This window comes from Canis lupus, chromosome 15, assembly GCF_048164855.1.
Source record: "Canis lupus baileyi chromosome 15, mCanLup2.hap1, whole genome shotgun sequence".
NCBI lineage: Eukaryota > Metazoa > Chordata > Mammalia > Carnivora > Canidae > Canis > Canis lupus.
In genome coordinates this window covers 28,848,829-28,864,536 of record NC_132852.1, presented here as the reverse complement: position 1 = coordinate 28,864,536, position 15,708 = coordinate 28,848,829, and the positions used below count along the sequence as shown (strand labels likewise).

Here is a 15,708-nt window from a genome sequence, read left to right as displayed (position 1 = left end):
TCTACTCAGCTGCCAAATGGAATGGTTTTGTGAGTTAACACTGAAAACAAAATCAAATTGATCAGACTTGCCCACCCTCAGCAATGGTGATCTTGCTGGTTTTGCCTTCCCTAGACCAAACCTGATACCTTGCCGAAGATCATGTCCTTGCTTTTCAACCAATCATCTTAAAAACACAAATGAAAAGGCTGGGTGCTCAAAGCTATAGCACGGACAAGACACCAAGGCCTAGTCTCTAAAATAAGGCTCACATTAGCAAATTTCTCCCTGGAGATGGCCTTGCCACAATGGCTATTATGGTATTTGAAGACACCATTCCATTCTGGGACATAATCCCTTCTAATTAAATAAATCATGTTAAAAACATTGTCACTTTTCTACAAATTGTTCTTTGATAAGATTCTATATAAGCCCAAGTTCTAACCACTCCTTTGAGTTTCTCATCAGTGGGTTCACCTACATGGATGCACAATGCACATGTTGATAGATTTCAGCTCAAGTGTAATTAGTTCTGGTAAGCATTCCTGGGGGCCCCAACTATGCCCCAATGACTTTGTCTGTGCTCTTCTAGTTCCCTAAGAAAGTGTCCAATATGTCACTTTTCACAACTCATTGACACGATCCCTTTCCAGGTCCTTCCCACTCACAGCCTGGTGCTCCTTAGCAAAGCCCCTGGTGTTTCAGCCCCAGCACAGTGCTGGTACATGGGAGACCCTCAATGAGATGAAATTGAAGAAAGAAGGCAGATATAAAAAAAGCAAATAATAAAAGAAGAGGTGTCGCCATTTCCTGGGGATCTCATTTGGATAGAAACCACATGGCATTTCTATCTTGAAGAAGCAGAAATGATGAAAATTAAATGTATAAAAACTAAACAGAGAAGAAAATACAGGAACACCTGGCAAAAAAAAAAAAGTCCTACTTTGGTACCAGGCAGCCTTCAAATTCAATTTCAGAACATCAGCCTTCAAAGAAACATACACTTTAAAATATCTCACCAAAATATTACTCAAACATAAGTGTGGTTTTCAGCAAACGATTTTGGATCATTTTTCAATATCATGTTTATTTTGAGAGATTCAAAAACACTGTTATCTTGTCATCTGTTCTCCAGATTTTTTTCCCTAGTCATTTCTTTGCTTTTCCTATCACCTTAATTTAAAAGCAATCAAATGTGCTGTCACAGACACTAGATTATAACTTTAGGTACAAAACAAATAATGAGCAACTCTTTTAAGAAAGGGAGGGCATAACCACTGACTGCAAACAATATAATTAAGGAGACAAGGCAGGCTAGAATTTTCTCTGATAACCTCCCTTCATATGAAATTGGTGCTTCAATCTTCAAGAAATTCCAGGCTCTGTACTTAATAAACAATCCTAGGTATATACTGCTTCTCCTAAGAGGGATGAAGAACTCTGAGCCCAGAGAACTTGTTTCCTTCAGATCCCTCCCAAGGCAGACAGCAGGCCTCAAACTTGGCACAAAGAGTAGGGAATTGTGCATCTGACTCTGGTGCTCCTTGGAAGGCCCTGAATAATTAATTTTCCACTTCCCCTACTGTCTCCCCACAACATTCCCATCTGATTCTTATCTAAGAGCCCGGCACTAAATACTACTCCTTACCATTTCCGAAGTCAGGATTCTTCTATTCCAGTGTCTCCCAAATATGCCTTATCATGTGAGGTACCTAGTGTGCTTTGACATACAGATTGTCCCTAGACTTTCCTTTGGAGACAGATTCAGTAGGTCCCAGATGGAGCCCAGGCTGCTCTATTGCAATGCAAATGTCTCAAAGGAGAGATAACAGACTAAGCTTTTGTTTTATTCGTTTGATTTGTTTATAAGTGACCTATTTCAGGGAAACATTTAAGATGCCTAGCCACATGCTGGACTAAAAGAAACTTCAGTGATTTGCAGTGTGAGGAGAAGCTTCCGGAGCTGTCACTGCTCTGCTGGGTAATGAACGGATCTGTTGCGCACCCAGTACGCACCTGCTTGGCATTAACAGATAACTATAAAGGACTCTTCACAAAAGAAACTGAGGGTTGCTGGAGTGGAGGTGGATTGGGGGGATGGGGTAACTTGGGTGATGGGCATGAGAGAGGGCACGTGATGTGATGAGTGCTGGGTGTTGTATCCAACTGATGAACTATTGAACCCTACATCTGGAACTAATTATGTTCTATATGTTGGCTAATTGAATTTAAATTTTAAAAAAAGACGATAGGCTAAGAGTCAAGCAATGGTAGACTCCACTCAGGCTTTTACCACAAGTTGTGTTAATTCTGCAACTTTTTTAAGACTCTGAGCTAACACATTTCTCAACTAGGAAGTGTTGGGTTTCACGATCTGAGAAGGTAGTTGCCTATCTTGCAGGTAAAACAGGCCATCCATCCTGACCTCTCAGGCTCTAGGGCAAATTGCTAAATATGATGGATAACTATCCCACAGCCCTCAGGGGTCCTTCTCTGAGCAAATACAAAATTGAAACATTCCTGTTCGCTATTTGTTACAGGTTGAATTATAGCCCCACCCCCAAAAAAATATGTTGAAGTCCTAACTCCCACTATCTTAGAATGTGACCTTATTTGGAAACAGGATCCTAGCAGATGTGATCAAGTGAAGATGGGCATACTGGATTCAGATGTGTCCCAAACCAATGCCCAGTGTCCTTATATAAAGAGGGAAATTTGGACATACAGACACAGATGAAAGCTATGTGAGAATGGAGGCAAGACTGAGTGATGCCTCTATAAACCAAGGACACCAAGGATTGCCGGCAGCCACTGGAAGCTAGAAAGTAGCAAAAAAGGATTCTCCCCTAGAGCCTTCAGAAAGAGTATGGCCCTGTCTTCTGATTACAGACTTCTGGCCTCCAAACCTGTGAGAGGATAAATTTCTATTGTTTTAAGCTACCCAACTAGTGATACCTCATTACATCAACCCTTGGAAACAAATTCACCATTTACCTGATAAAACACAACCATAGAATCATGGTTATTAGAATTATATTAATACTCATACACTAATCATCATTTTTTAAAAGATTTTATTTATTTATTTATTTGATAGAAAGAAAGAGCACAAGAAGGGAGAGTGCCAGAGGGAGAAGGAGAAGCAGGCTCTTCGCTGAGCTGGGGCTTGATCCCATGATCCTGGGATAATGACCCGAGCCAAAGGCAGATGCTTAACCAACTGAGCCACCCAGGCACACCTTTTATTTACTTTTTTTTAAAGAGAGAGAAGGGTAGCATGTAAGTGGTGGGGAGGAGCAGAGGGAAAGGGAGAAAGAAACTTAAGCAGGCTCCACACTCAGCGCAGACCTGATGCGGGGCTCCATCTTATGAGCCAGAGACCAAGAACTGAGCCAAAATCAAGAGTCAGACACTTAACCAACCCAGCAACTCAGGTGCCCCACTTATCCATCTCTTTAAAAAGAATTTTAAAAAGGAAAAGGTGGAATTTAAAAGAGTGTACAGAAAGCAATCTCTCCCCCACCCCTGCCTCCTACCATCCCTACTTCCCCTCCATGTGACACTGAAATCCAATGTTGTTAACACACCTCCCCAGCAGTTTACAAATAGTGGAAAAGGAAGGAAATGGAGTATGTAGGAAGGGAAACATTTGGCATGCTAATCAACTGCAAAAATAACTTTATCAGACTGGAATGAGATTGGAGTTTTGCTGATGTGCCTGCCAGACAAAAATATTTAATGTTCTAGGACACAGAGAGAAATGCTCTGGAGTTTTGCTATAATGTTACCCATTATAATTCAGAATTCGATGTAAGGGTTCATCCTGGATGCTATCCAAATTGGGCTTATTATGGAAGATCCTCAGGGAGTCTTCTTTTAACATCTCACACACCTAAAACCTGAAACAAAGAATGCCTCCAAGCAGTCAAGCTCCTATGGAACCAGCCTCATTTTGGTCACTGTGGAAGCACTAAAATATTATAAATAGACCAGGAAAATGGGGGAAATGCAGTCTTCCAAACCGAACTTTACTATACATCATTTGCTTCCTCTCTACAAGGATTGGCTGCTGGCCATCGAATTTTCCAAAGGCAAAGAGATGTGAACTATTGCCTCTGCTTCTTGTACTATTGGACAACTCACTCAACTCACTGAGGAATAAATGCTCCTGGACATCCAGTCTCCTAAATAAGATCTATAAGACTTTCTTCTAGGAAACATACAAATAAAAATAAAGGCAGGTGGGATAAAAGAGGTCTGGCAGAGGGCAGCATGATAATGAGGAGCTTGCTGGAATATTTTTGGGACACTCGGTGCCACTGTTAATTTTAGTTAGTGCATAATTCCTAAAAAAAGATCTCATCCCTGTTTTGTTTGTTTGTTTATCTTCGTAAAGTGGTACAGGGAATAATTTCAATCTGCAAGAAGTTTCTTCTAATTGGCCCTTATGAAAAATTTGAAGAATAATATTTCCATGAAATGGTTCTGGTAAATTTACCCAGGTCACCAAAAAATAAGCCACGGACTTGACTGGAATTGACTCTAATTTCTGTCTCCAGATTTGGCAAAATAATCCTATAGCTGGAATTCAAGATCTAACAAAAATCACTGCATGAGTACAAGTCATAATTAGGCAATTATGGGTTCTAATGATGTGATTGTTCATATTTATACTGATAACGTAATTAGTCCTAATCAGATTACAGGCTCAAATAGACTAAAGATTTCTTTTTTTTTTTTTTTAAGTGCTCCTCATACCAAAATCATTCTAAGAGAATTACGTTGTTATTACCTACAAGATAAAATATGCTGGCAGTCTTCTCCATATTTCTTAAAACATAGAATAGGGTAAAATAAAATATTCCACAAACATAAAGCTTTCTTCTTGAGTTCCCACCACTGTTTAACAGATACACACACACATACACACACATACACACTCCAGGGGTATTAACGGCTTTTCCATTTGACTCCTCCTTCAGTGTACACATGTGTTATTTTTATCACAGAGCACTGGAACCTTGAAGTACACAAGAAATAAACATTAGTTATGTATTTTTTTGCATTCATCCATGTAGTAGCCAATAGTCATAATCTCTCTAGATTGACTAGTTCTTTCTAGAGCATATTATGGGATCTTTCTCTTCCTTGATAGTTCAACACCTTCCTATATCCCAACCTTGAGCTGAATTCTCAATCTTATTCCTTAGGCTTCAGAAGCGTAAAACATCTCATACGTGGGAAACACAGGCCCACCAGGCAAATTAAAGGTCAAACTTTTGCCTCAAAGACTTTAGAATCTTAACTCCAGAATTTCCCTGTCTTGAATATTGTGTCCATTTTACACTTCCGCTCCAGACATATTACAAATCTGATTACCATGTTATGCTCAAAACTCTCAAACACTTTTGTAAACCTATTCTTACGCCCATTCTCTCTTCAAGTACTACACAATCACTATAAAAGAATTCTTCATGTAACTTAGACTTACATCATGTGATATAACATTTCTAATAATATAGAAGCAAAATCAGACAGTGGATGTGACAAGCGCTCTGTATCAGACTGCTCTGAATTCAATCTCAACTCTGTCAAGTACTATCTGTGTGACCTAGGGTGCTTAACTTAACTAATCTGTTTCTCAGTTTCATCATCTGTAAGACGAGAATAATTTATATATGTTTTTCGTAGGCTCATTATGAGGATTTACTGAGGGATAAGATTTTTTATAATAAACAATTAGAAAGATTCAAGAAACTGGGGCACCTGGGTGGCTCAGTCAGTTAAGCATCAGCCTTTGGCTCAGGGCATCATCCCAGAGTTCTGGGATTGAGCCTCATGTAGGGCTTCCTGCTCTGGGAGAAGTCTGCTTCTCCCTTTCTCTCTGCCCCCGCCCCCTCCCCCCACACTCATGCACTCTCTCACACACGTGCACACTCTCTCTCGAATAAATAAAATCTTTTTTTTTAAGAGAAAGATTCAAGAAAACTAAACATGAAATAGAAATAATTAAATCCACATGGAGGGCAGTGAAGAACGAATAGATGGAGAAATTCAAATTAAAGCTGTGAAAGGAGTGCCTGGGTGGCTCAGTCAGTTAAGCATTCAACTCTTGATTTTGGCTTAAGTCATGATCTCAGGGTCATGAGATGGACCCCCCCTTCGGGTGTAGAGCCTGCTTCAGATTCTCCCTCTCCCCCTACCTAGCCTCCCCACTGGCACACGTGGGTGTGCACTTGCACTCTCTCTCAAAATAAAATATAAATGTGAAAGCCAAACTCAAAACTACATGTCAGCATGAAAAAAAAAACCTATAAACAGATTAAAATAATTGTAGAGAATATGGAAAATTAAGAGAAAAGAGACATCATATAGTATTTCGAATGAGTAGTTGTTTCTGGAGAAGAACCCAGAAGAAATGTACTCGTAAACAAGCCAGTTGAAGAAAACCCTTCTAAACATAAGGAAATTTAATGTATACAAATCAAAAGGGGCTACTATTTTCCAAGAAACATCAAAGAAATGTTACACCTAACAACCTTGTGATAGCATTCTCAAATGGCAATAACAGATGCGGACAGAATTCTTTACTCAGCCACTTCTTACCTCTACCCACCTCCCAAATAGTTACTTACAGAAAAATAAAAACCAGCCTGACCTCTAACTTCTCTTCTGCAATATTAAATGTCAGAACTAACCTGAGCAAAGTTCAAGCTATCATTGAAGTTCAAAGTATAAAGCAGTTCGGCCACGCAAAGGCTCAGAAAACACACTTCTCTTTAAAGAAATTCCTTGAAGCACTCCAACTGACCAAAAGAACAGAGCTAACAGGGTCCTTGAAGGCCAGTTAAAAATAGATATTAAGTCTAAGAATAAATTTTATGTCTGGTTATAAAGTTGAATGTGAAGCAAAATATGTCTTCTAAAGAGAAGATACAGGATATAAAAATAATAATGTGAGTACAATCACTAGGGTGTGTAACACAGGAAGATCAGTGTAAAAGACTCAGAACTAGGAGAGGGTAGTGGATTCTGTGCTACTGGAGAAAGTAAAGGTGTCCTAGATTTCATCTGTCAAAGAAGAGGACCCAAAAGAAAGCCCTTCAAGTATCACCTACTAAACACGGTTTGAGAAAACTTTTGAATTTCACGGAATGGAAACGAGATATACATTTCCCAAAATATTTGACGATATAACAGTAAGGAAGATAAACAGAAAATGAAAGAAACACTAGGTGGCATTTCTATTAAAGTATCAAACCACAAACAGAATTAATAGCAACTATAGCAAATCTGTCAGCTATGACCTTGATATTACATAAATGGACATTGTATGAGTTGCCCGATAAAAAGACAAATAGTCTCCTCTTTGGTTACAAAACTAGAGGGATCGGATTCTTAAATATAAAATAGAAGCAACTAAAACATACTGATATAAGATGATTTTTTTAATGAAGAATGGAGAGGATTTTGTCCAAAAATAAAATAGTTATGGTCAGATATTAAAAGCAGATAAAAAGTAATTCTAAGTAAATATAACATGAGATAAAATCAAGTACAGAATAATTATAGCAGGTAAAATAATACAACTACCATATACTACTATTAAGTATAATAACTACTAGGAAAAATACAACTCCTGTAAGTGTTAAGCACCAAAATAACATTGTGCCATTTTACATAAGGTAAAAACTATTATAAGTTTAAGGAAGGTATTAAAAAATAATATTAGCAAGAGCCTTTAGCATATCTCTGAAGGCTCTAGGAGGGTATTCTGCTTCTCCTTTTCCTGGCTTCTGGGGGTTGCCAGCATTTGTGGCATTCCTTGGCATTGCCTAGCCATTAGTTACATCATTCCATTCTCTGCCTCTGTCTTCACCTGGCCTTCTTATGTATGTGTCTCTGTGGGTTTGCCAGTCTGCTCAAAAGATACCAGTCACTGGATTTAGGGCCTACCCTAATCTGAGTTCATCTTAATTAGTCACATCTGCCAGACCCTCGTTTCAAATAAGGTAACATTTGATGTCCCTAATGGACATGAATTTTGAGAGGACACTACTCATATTAGTATATTATGCTACAGAGAAAATCCTAAGAAATCTCCAACTTTGGAAATATTACAGATCACTTTCTCTGACTATGACAAATTAAAGCAGAAAAAAAATTGCCTTGACATTTTAGAATTTTCTCCTAAAGTACTCTCAATGCTGAGGAAGAAATGAGATCAATACACAATTTAAAAATAACGATGAAAACTACACTTACAGAAATGTAAAGAATACTGTTAAAATGCACTCAGAGGAAAATTTATATTTTAAAAGTATTTCTTTTTAAAAATGAAATGATTAAATAAGCTAAGCATTCAACTCAAAATTCGAGGGAAAGAATAAAATGAAGTAGGAAGAAGACATAACAAAGACAAAAGAAGATACTAAAGATACAGCATCTAGTAAAATTGACAAATAAATCTAAATGACAGTTTTTCAAAAATACTGATAAACAAACCTCTTAGCAGAATAAGCAGGAGATGGGGAGGGAGGGAGAAAAAGAGAGAGAATGGATGAAAAGACAACAAAACATTGAATGGTTAATGGGATACAATGACAGTAAACAAGACAGGAAACAGGGTGGTTCTTAAACAGTAGAAATAATGCAGCAGTTCTAACTATCAATCAGTGTAGAATCCAAGAAGAGATCCCCTTCGGGAGTGGAGCACCCATCTCACCTGCTGCCAGGAACGTGAATGCATATGGACGCCCTCTCCAGGAATGGGAATTGTGCAAGGCCCACGGGAGCCCTCTCACTCAAAGTCACACTCACACTTCTCTCCTTGGGGGCAGTGCACACATAATGAGTGGTCAACTGGTCAAATGGGAAAACTCTACAGAGCCATCCCAAACCCAGAACTCCCTACATTATCAGCTGCCCAATATTGCTACCCTCAACATTCAACATTCACAGTGTATTATGTACACAAATATCAAACGTTCCAAGTCCATCTCCCAGGGACTAGAACTGCAATGGGACCTCTATTTCTGCCTCATCTCTGTCTTCCTTTGTTCTTTCCACTGTTCTGATCACAAATAGTGTCTGATACAAAATAGGTAATTAATATTGCTAAAAGAACCAATGAATAAAGTGGGGGTAAAGGAAAATATAAATTAAAAAACCAACTCCAAAAGATACTAAAGTCTGAAAATACTATCTGCAGAAGAAACTGAAAGATGTGAAAAAAAAGTATAAAATTGTCCCCTAACCTATCCTTCCAAAGATATCTGACCTAAGTCAAAGAAGAAAAATTACATAAGCATCTCCAAATATATTAGAAAGGCATGGAGCAAAGTTATCTCTATTCCCAACAAAATTCTTGAAAACTAAGAATAGATTAGTACCTCAGTGATATGAAGAAGAATATCCATCCAAAACATCAAGCCATCAAAATTCTTCTCAAAAGTCAATAATTTTAGATGAATGGTTGCCAAACACTGGGATGGAGGAGGGTTTTGTAAGTACTTCTACATATGTATTCAGTTTTTGTTTGCCTTTAGGTAATTATAAAAACTACTTTAAAAAATCTGAGATAATCCAAGTTATAACAAACTGAGGAAATATGTATTACAGACAACTATATTTATCTCTGATAAATAAAGGATTGTTACAAAATTAATAAGAACAAGTTGAACATTCAATAGAAAAATGGGTCAGAAATACAAATAGGCAATTCACAAAAGCAGAAATAAAAACAGCCAATAAATATTTAAAAACAAAAAATATATTCAATTTTAGAACTATGAAGTTGTCAATTAATACACCAGTGAAGAATCATGATGTTATATAGATCTCAAATATAGATGTTGGGAGCGTAAATTGTTCCTACCTTTCTCAAGAGCAGTTTGGTAACAAGTATCAAAAGCCTTAATATTTTGGACTCCTGTGTCGCTCAGCAGTTGAGCATCTGCCTTTGGCCCAGGGCATGATCCCGGGATCCAGGACGGAGTCTCACATTGGGCTTCCTGCATGGAGCCTGCTTCTCCTTCTGCCTGTGTCTCTGCCTCTCTCTCTCTCTCTCTCTCTCTCTCTCTCTCTCTCTTTCTGTCTCTCATGAATAAATTAACAAGAGCTTTAAAAAAAAACACCTTAATATTTATAGATTCTGAATCAAGTAAGTCTGCATGTAGGAGTCTTCATAATGTCACAAAATGTATGTATAAAAACGCTTAGTTTTTTAAAGATTTTATTTCTTCATTTGAGAGAGAGAGCATAGGAGGCAGAGGGAGAGGGAGAAGTAGACTCCCCACTGAGTAGGGAGCCCAATGCGGGGCTCCATCCCAAGGACCCGAAGATCTTGACCTGAGCTGAAGGCAGACCCTTAAACATCTAAGCCATCCATGAGACTCAGCAATTTTTTTATAATATAAAAATAAAAGCAATCTAAATATCCAGAATTAGAAAATAGTTAAGTAAATTAAGATCTAGCCATATAGTGGAATTATTTACTACCTCTAAAAATAAAATTTTCTAAAAATTTTTAATAACAGGAAAAATAATGATACATGATACAAAGTTACAAAAGCAAGATACAAAATAGTTTGTAGTGTATGATTCCTTACACAAGACAAAATAATTTAAAGCTTAAAAATAGCTAAAATTTGTAATTCTTCAATAATTTATCATCCCCAAACTCTTTGGCACAGTTTTGCTGATATAGAGGTGAACAAGCAAATTCCCTGCCCTATGGAACTTATCATTTACTGCTTAGTAAGCCAATCAGTGGAAAAGCACACCCTCCCAGTCTTCTTTGGGGAACTTACACATTAAAGGTGCCCAATATGGGGCTCCTGGGTGGTTGAATCAGGTAAGCATCTTCCTTCCTCTCAGGTCATGATCCCATGCTCAGCAGAGAGTCTGCTTCTCCCTCTCCCTCTGCTGTTCCCCCTGCTTGTCCACTCTGGTGCTCAGGCATTCTCTCTCTCTCTCTCTCTCTCTGTTAAATAAGTAAAATCTAAAAAAAAAAAAAAAAAAAAAAAAAAAAAAAAGACTCATTGGCCTATTAACCATACAGTCTCCTTGGCATCTAAGTGAGGCATCACTAGTGACAAAAGGTTGGTTTCTGAACCTTGTGGAATAGTATGTGGACAGAAAACAACAACAACAACAACAACAAAAACCACCTTAAAAACCTTGAGAGTACAGACTGTTAATTTCTAGGGCTCCCAAAAATCCACGCATGTCAGCATTTAATTTGTGCAAATTAATCCCTTTAAGGCAAGAGCCTTCCATAGCATACTTTGCCATTTTCCACTTAGAATACTGGGACCAGACGGAATTAGGTTAAACAGAACTTTGTAGATAATTCTGAAAGGAAAAAAATGGAAGGAGGAGGAGAAGAAGGAGAAGAAGCATTGGGTGGCAAGGGAGGGAGGGAAGAGGGAAAGTCAAATAAAGGCCTGGGAGGAAGTCAGCCCTGCAGTGTTTTCATTCCTGCTACTTACATATACAAGACTTCAGTCTGAAGAGACAATAACTTGCTCTGTGCCCTACAAGACCCAAATGTGCCCACTGTCAACCTCATTCTACAGAAGAGGAATCTTTCAAATGAATCAACACAATAGCTCATCTAACCTTTACTTGGTCAATAATCAAAGTGGGGAGAGAAGCCAAGATTCTGATCTCTTGTCTTGTATCAATTTTAAAGTAGTGTCTCATTGTTATTAAAGGCTTCTATTGTGCTAAAGTGCAGGAAACTAATTGGACTCATTCTGGCTTTCGTGACTCATAAACTTAATGCTCTTTTAGCATCATTTTGGCTGAGCAGATTTCCTAACCACAGTTTAATAGCAAAAGACATTTAAAATAACAATCTCAAAAGTCTTTCCAACCTCTCCAATTAGAGTAAAATAAATTGGCTCTTAGAATTAGAGGCTGTGCCTTCACAGTCTATGGAATATCTCACTGGTTTCATGTATCTTAACTATGAAGGAAAATGACAATTACTGATACTTCGTTTTCATCTTGTTCCTAGCTACCAAATACTTCTACCAGCACTGAAGCCACCTGCTTTGTCATGTACTTTTAACTTGAATCATCTTCTCATGGTTTGGCATGGCTTTCATTCATTTTCTTTATTGGTTATTTTAGCTTTCATTTGGTCTCTGGGTAAGGCTATGAGGTTTGGTATGTGGAGCAATCAAAAGGATTTTCATGTTATCATTATCAGTTAATATTTATTGAGTTCCAGGCTTTGTTATACCAAACCACAGACAAGTCTCCTCGACAACTTTGTATTTAAAGAACAACAGATAATCACTTTTGCTGCATCATGTCTGTGATCTTTTTGTCCTTATCATTTACTAGGTGGAAGTAGTTCCTGACCCTAAACCAATTCTTAGTGAAGATATCTGATTGGCGGCCCACCAGCTTTAAGGATTGATCCTGGGGACCTTATCTTACTTAATATGCCAGTCTGTTTATTCCAAGTTTACCCAAGTCAACCTTTATTTCTGGTTTGAAAGTACATGAATGGAGTTTATTTCTGAGACTTTAGAGACAAAATAACTAGTTAAGAAAAACCAAAATAAAAGTAATCTAACGTTTTACTTGGACATAACGATTTTATACACACACATTCATATAATATAATGTACACATATTTAGGATATGAATCACTAATATCTTACCCACAACATTCCTCTGGAGCCCTTTGCTGCCTTAGGATCTCCAGGTGTAGAACCTCAGTGTGTGGATGGACTAGGAATTAAAAGTCATTTGGAGGGGTACCTGGGTGGCACAGTCAGTTGAGTGTTTACTTGGCTCCTATTCTGTGGAGTTGGCCACAGCCTGCTTTTCATTCTTGGCTTGGCTCAAGCTCTCAAGCTCCCACTATTTGGATGCAGACTTTTATTTCTGGCCTAGCCACATCCAGGTACTCCCCTCCTGCACTTCTGATTGCGTGGATGCTCTAACAGAAGGGTAGGGACAACCTCAACCATGCTCCCCATCCCCAGTATTTTTCTTTGTATCAGCATTTCCTGATCCTTTACCATATTTTAGGTTCCTCACAGGTAGATTGCACTATACAATTTCACGCTATACAATTTCCAGATATAACATGATCTACATATACACACATATAAGGTTATACATATATGCATTTGCGTGTGTGTACATAAGGCTTTAGCTCTTCTCCAAAGTCAGTAAGTTCTTCTTTCTGCTTCCTTTTTCTCAGTCTCTTCCTTTTCTTTCACTTTATAGGTATAATTTTCAGAATATCAAAATCTGTCTGACAATTAAGCAGGATAATTTTCACTGAGAAGAACCAGTTACCTTTTCTTTGAACTGAGGTTTGTCTGTGATACTGGAGACTATAATTTTAGCCTCTTCACTACACTTCTGCCACGTCCTAGGAATAAAAGTAGAATTCACTCTGAGGACACACAACAAATGTCCCTTTATAAGATTAAGTGTATTAGCAGAGCCTAACATTCTATATAACCTCCCTCATTTAGAAGGAAGCAACTCACAGAGAACTCAGACTGCACACAAGTGCCTTCCTCAAATTTGGAGGAGCTAAAGGGTTCTACTTGCATATTTTATTAATATATGCATAGGCTCACAAAGACAAGAGTCATGAAACACCACCACCATGGTTCTAAGGCAGGCCCTCCATGCCTGGATATATTACCAGCACTGGAGCAAATGCCAATGGGCAGGCAGTATAGTCTGCACACAGTATCTGCGTTATATGTGGATTAATTCACACAAGCTTTACTTTTGTTATACCCTAGCTGCTAATCCAAGACCAACCAGGAGAAGGCAGTACAGGCTAAACAACAGAAACTACATTTTCTTTAAAGTGGAGAATAATCTGATGGGGATTATCTCTCTGTCCATGTTGGGGAACAAAAGAACCTCTTCTGATGCTACCATCATCTGCACAGCCTGGCTCCCCCTCACCTTTTCAGCACTCTTCATGTTCCCCTACCAATACCTCCATTCCTCCTTAAATATTAAAATACATACAATGTAGACACTAGAAAAAAATCTCAATTATAAAGTTGCCCAATCCATCTTTAAATTCCCAAGCATCTTTCTCTAGCATTACCATTTAAGACCAAGTTTAGTTTTTAGATAGCATTTTTTAAGAGCTCATGATGCTTTTATATGATAAGATATACTGATCATGAGCCCTCAAGACCACTCTGCTTCACACCCACAAAAATACAAGACCACTTGTTTCAAATACAAAAACATTTCATACATGTAAAAGAGGGCAATTTCTTGCTGAATATGGAACATTATTCCCCGATGGCACTGGGAAGTGAATGAAGACTGCTCACCAAAAGCCTTCTAGAAAGAGGATTCTAATTAGAACTTCAGCCCTTGACACTGGGAATCCATTCACCCCACTAGCTGCCTGGAGGTACAGAGTAGGATCCCCTCTCTGTTCTGCAGGACCTTGGAGATAAAAGATCAAGCTGCTATCAGGACATTTAGGCAAGTCCAATTCTTCTACTGATCAAAGGAGCATGGGCTTCATTAACCATTAAGCCTCACTCCCAATTATTTTTGTTTGAGTGGTTGGATTTTCTAGGATAGTTGTTTTTTTTTTTTCTAGGATAGTTTTTACCAGATTACCCCAAGCAAAAGTATGAAGTTGCTTCAAGTCTTTCTCTTCAGCAATTCTTTCATTAATGCCACCTTTATTTTCCTCCCCAAGTGCACAGGGCATCTACACTGACCCCCACACTGGCCAGGGATCTCCTCAGAAGCCACCCCACTAGGACATTCCTTGTCTTTCCCTTGTCTGTACTAATCTTTCGTTCTCTCCCCAACAGATACTTATTCTTAGTTAGACCTCTCCACATGAACAGTATCAGGGTTTCTGAATCTTAACACATGATCTTATTGTACTACTTAAAACCACACTAGATATATGAGGGATCTTTGAGTACTTTTAATTGCTAGCTGGCACTGTGACCTCAATTTTCTTATTTTTCTTTCTTTTTTTTTTTTTTTTTTTTTGGCCCACCCAATGGACTCCTAAATCTTCTCACAGCCATTTCAAGAAAAAGTGAGCAAGGGGCACCTGGGTGGCTCAGTCCATTAAGCATCTGATTCAGGTTTCAGCTCAGGTCATGGATTGTAAGATCCAAGCCTAGGTCTGGCTCCCCACTCAGTGGGGAGTCGGCTTGAGATTCTCTCCCTTTGCCCCTCCCCCCACTCGCATGCATGCTCTCTCTAAATAAATAAATCTTTTTTAAAAAAAGAAAAAGTGAGCAAGAACATAGAAAAGAGAGCCTTCTTTTCTCTTAAAAAAAGGATTTGTGAAATACATTAAACATGCAGATAAGAATATAATGAACTCCTATGTACTTAATACCCTGCTTTATCAAATATTAACATTATTCTACATTTGCTTCAGGATACCACTTTTAGAAAATATTACAGAAAGAATTAAGCCCCGCCCCTTTGATCCCTCCTCATTCTTCTACTTACTTTCCTCCAAAATAAATCTCATCATGAATGGTTCTATATATTTGTTCCATATTTATAACCATAGACATTATTTAATAATGCTTTATGATTAAATCTTTCTACAAGCAGAATCATATTGTATACATCATTCCACAAAGAGGATTTTTACTCAGTGTCATGTATTTTAAATTTATCCATGCTTACAGATGTACCTCTAATTTACTCATCTTAGTTGTGGTATAGCATTCACTCAGA

General features: G+C 38.1%; 1 long non-coding RNA gene across 2 annotated transcripts in view; it reads right to left on the bottom strand.

Moving 5' to 3' along the window:
- LOC140604803 (uncharacterized) overlaps positions 1-10,947 on the bottom strand; it is a 135,034-nt gene extending 124,087 nt beyond the window's left edge. For both annotated transcript variants that reach the window (XR_012007620.1, XR_012007622.1), the window contains exon 1: positions 10,791-10,947. This is a non-coding gene — a long non-coding RNA (uncharacterized lncRNA). The remainder of the gene's footprint in view (positions 1-10,790) is intronic.
- Between the last annotated feature and the right edge of the window lie 4,761 nt (positions 10,948-15,708).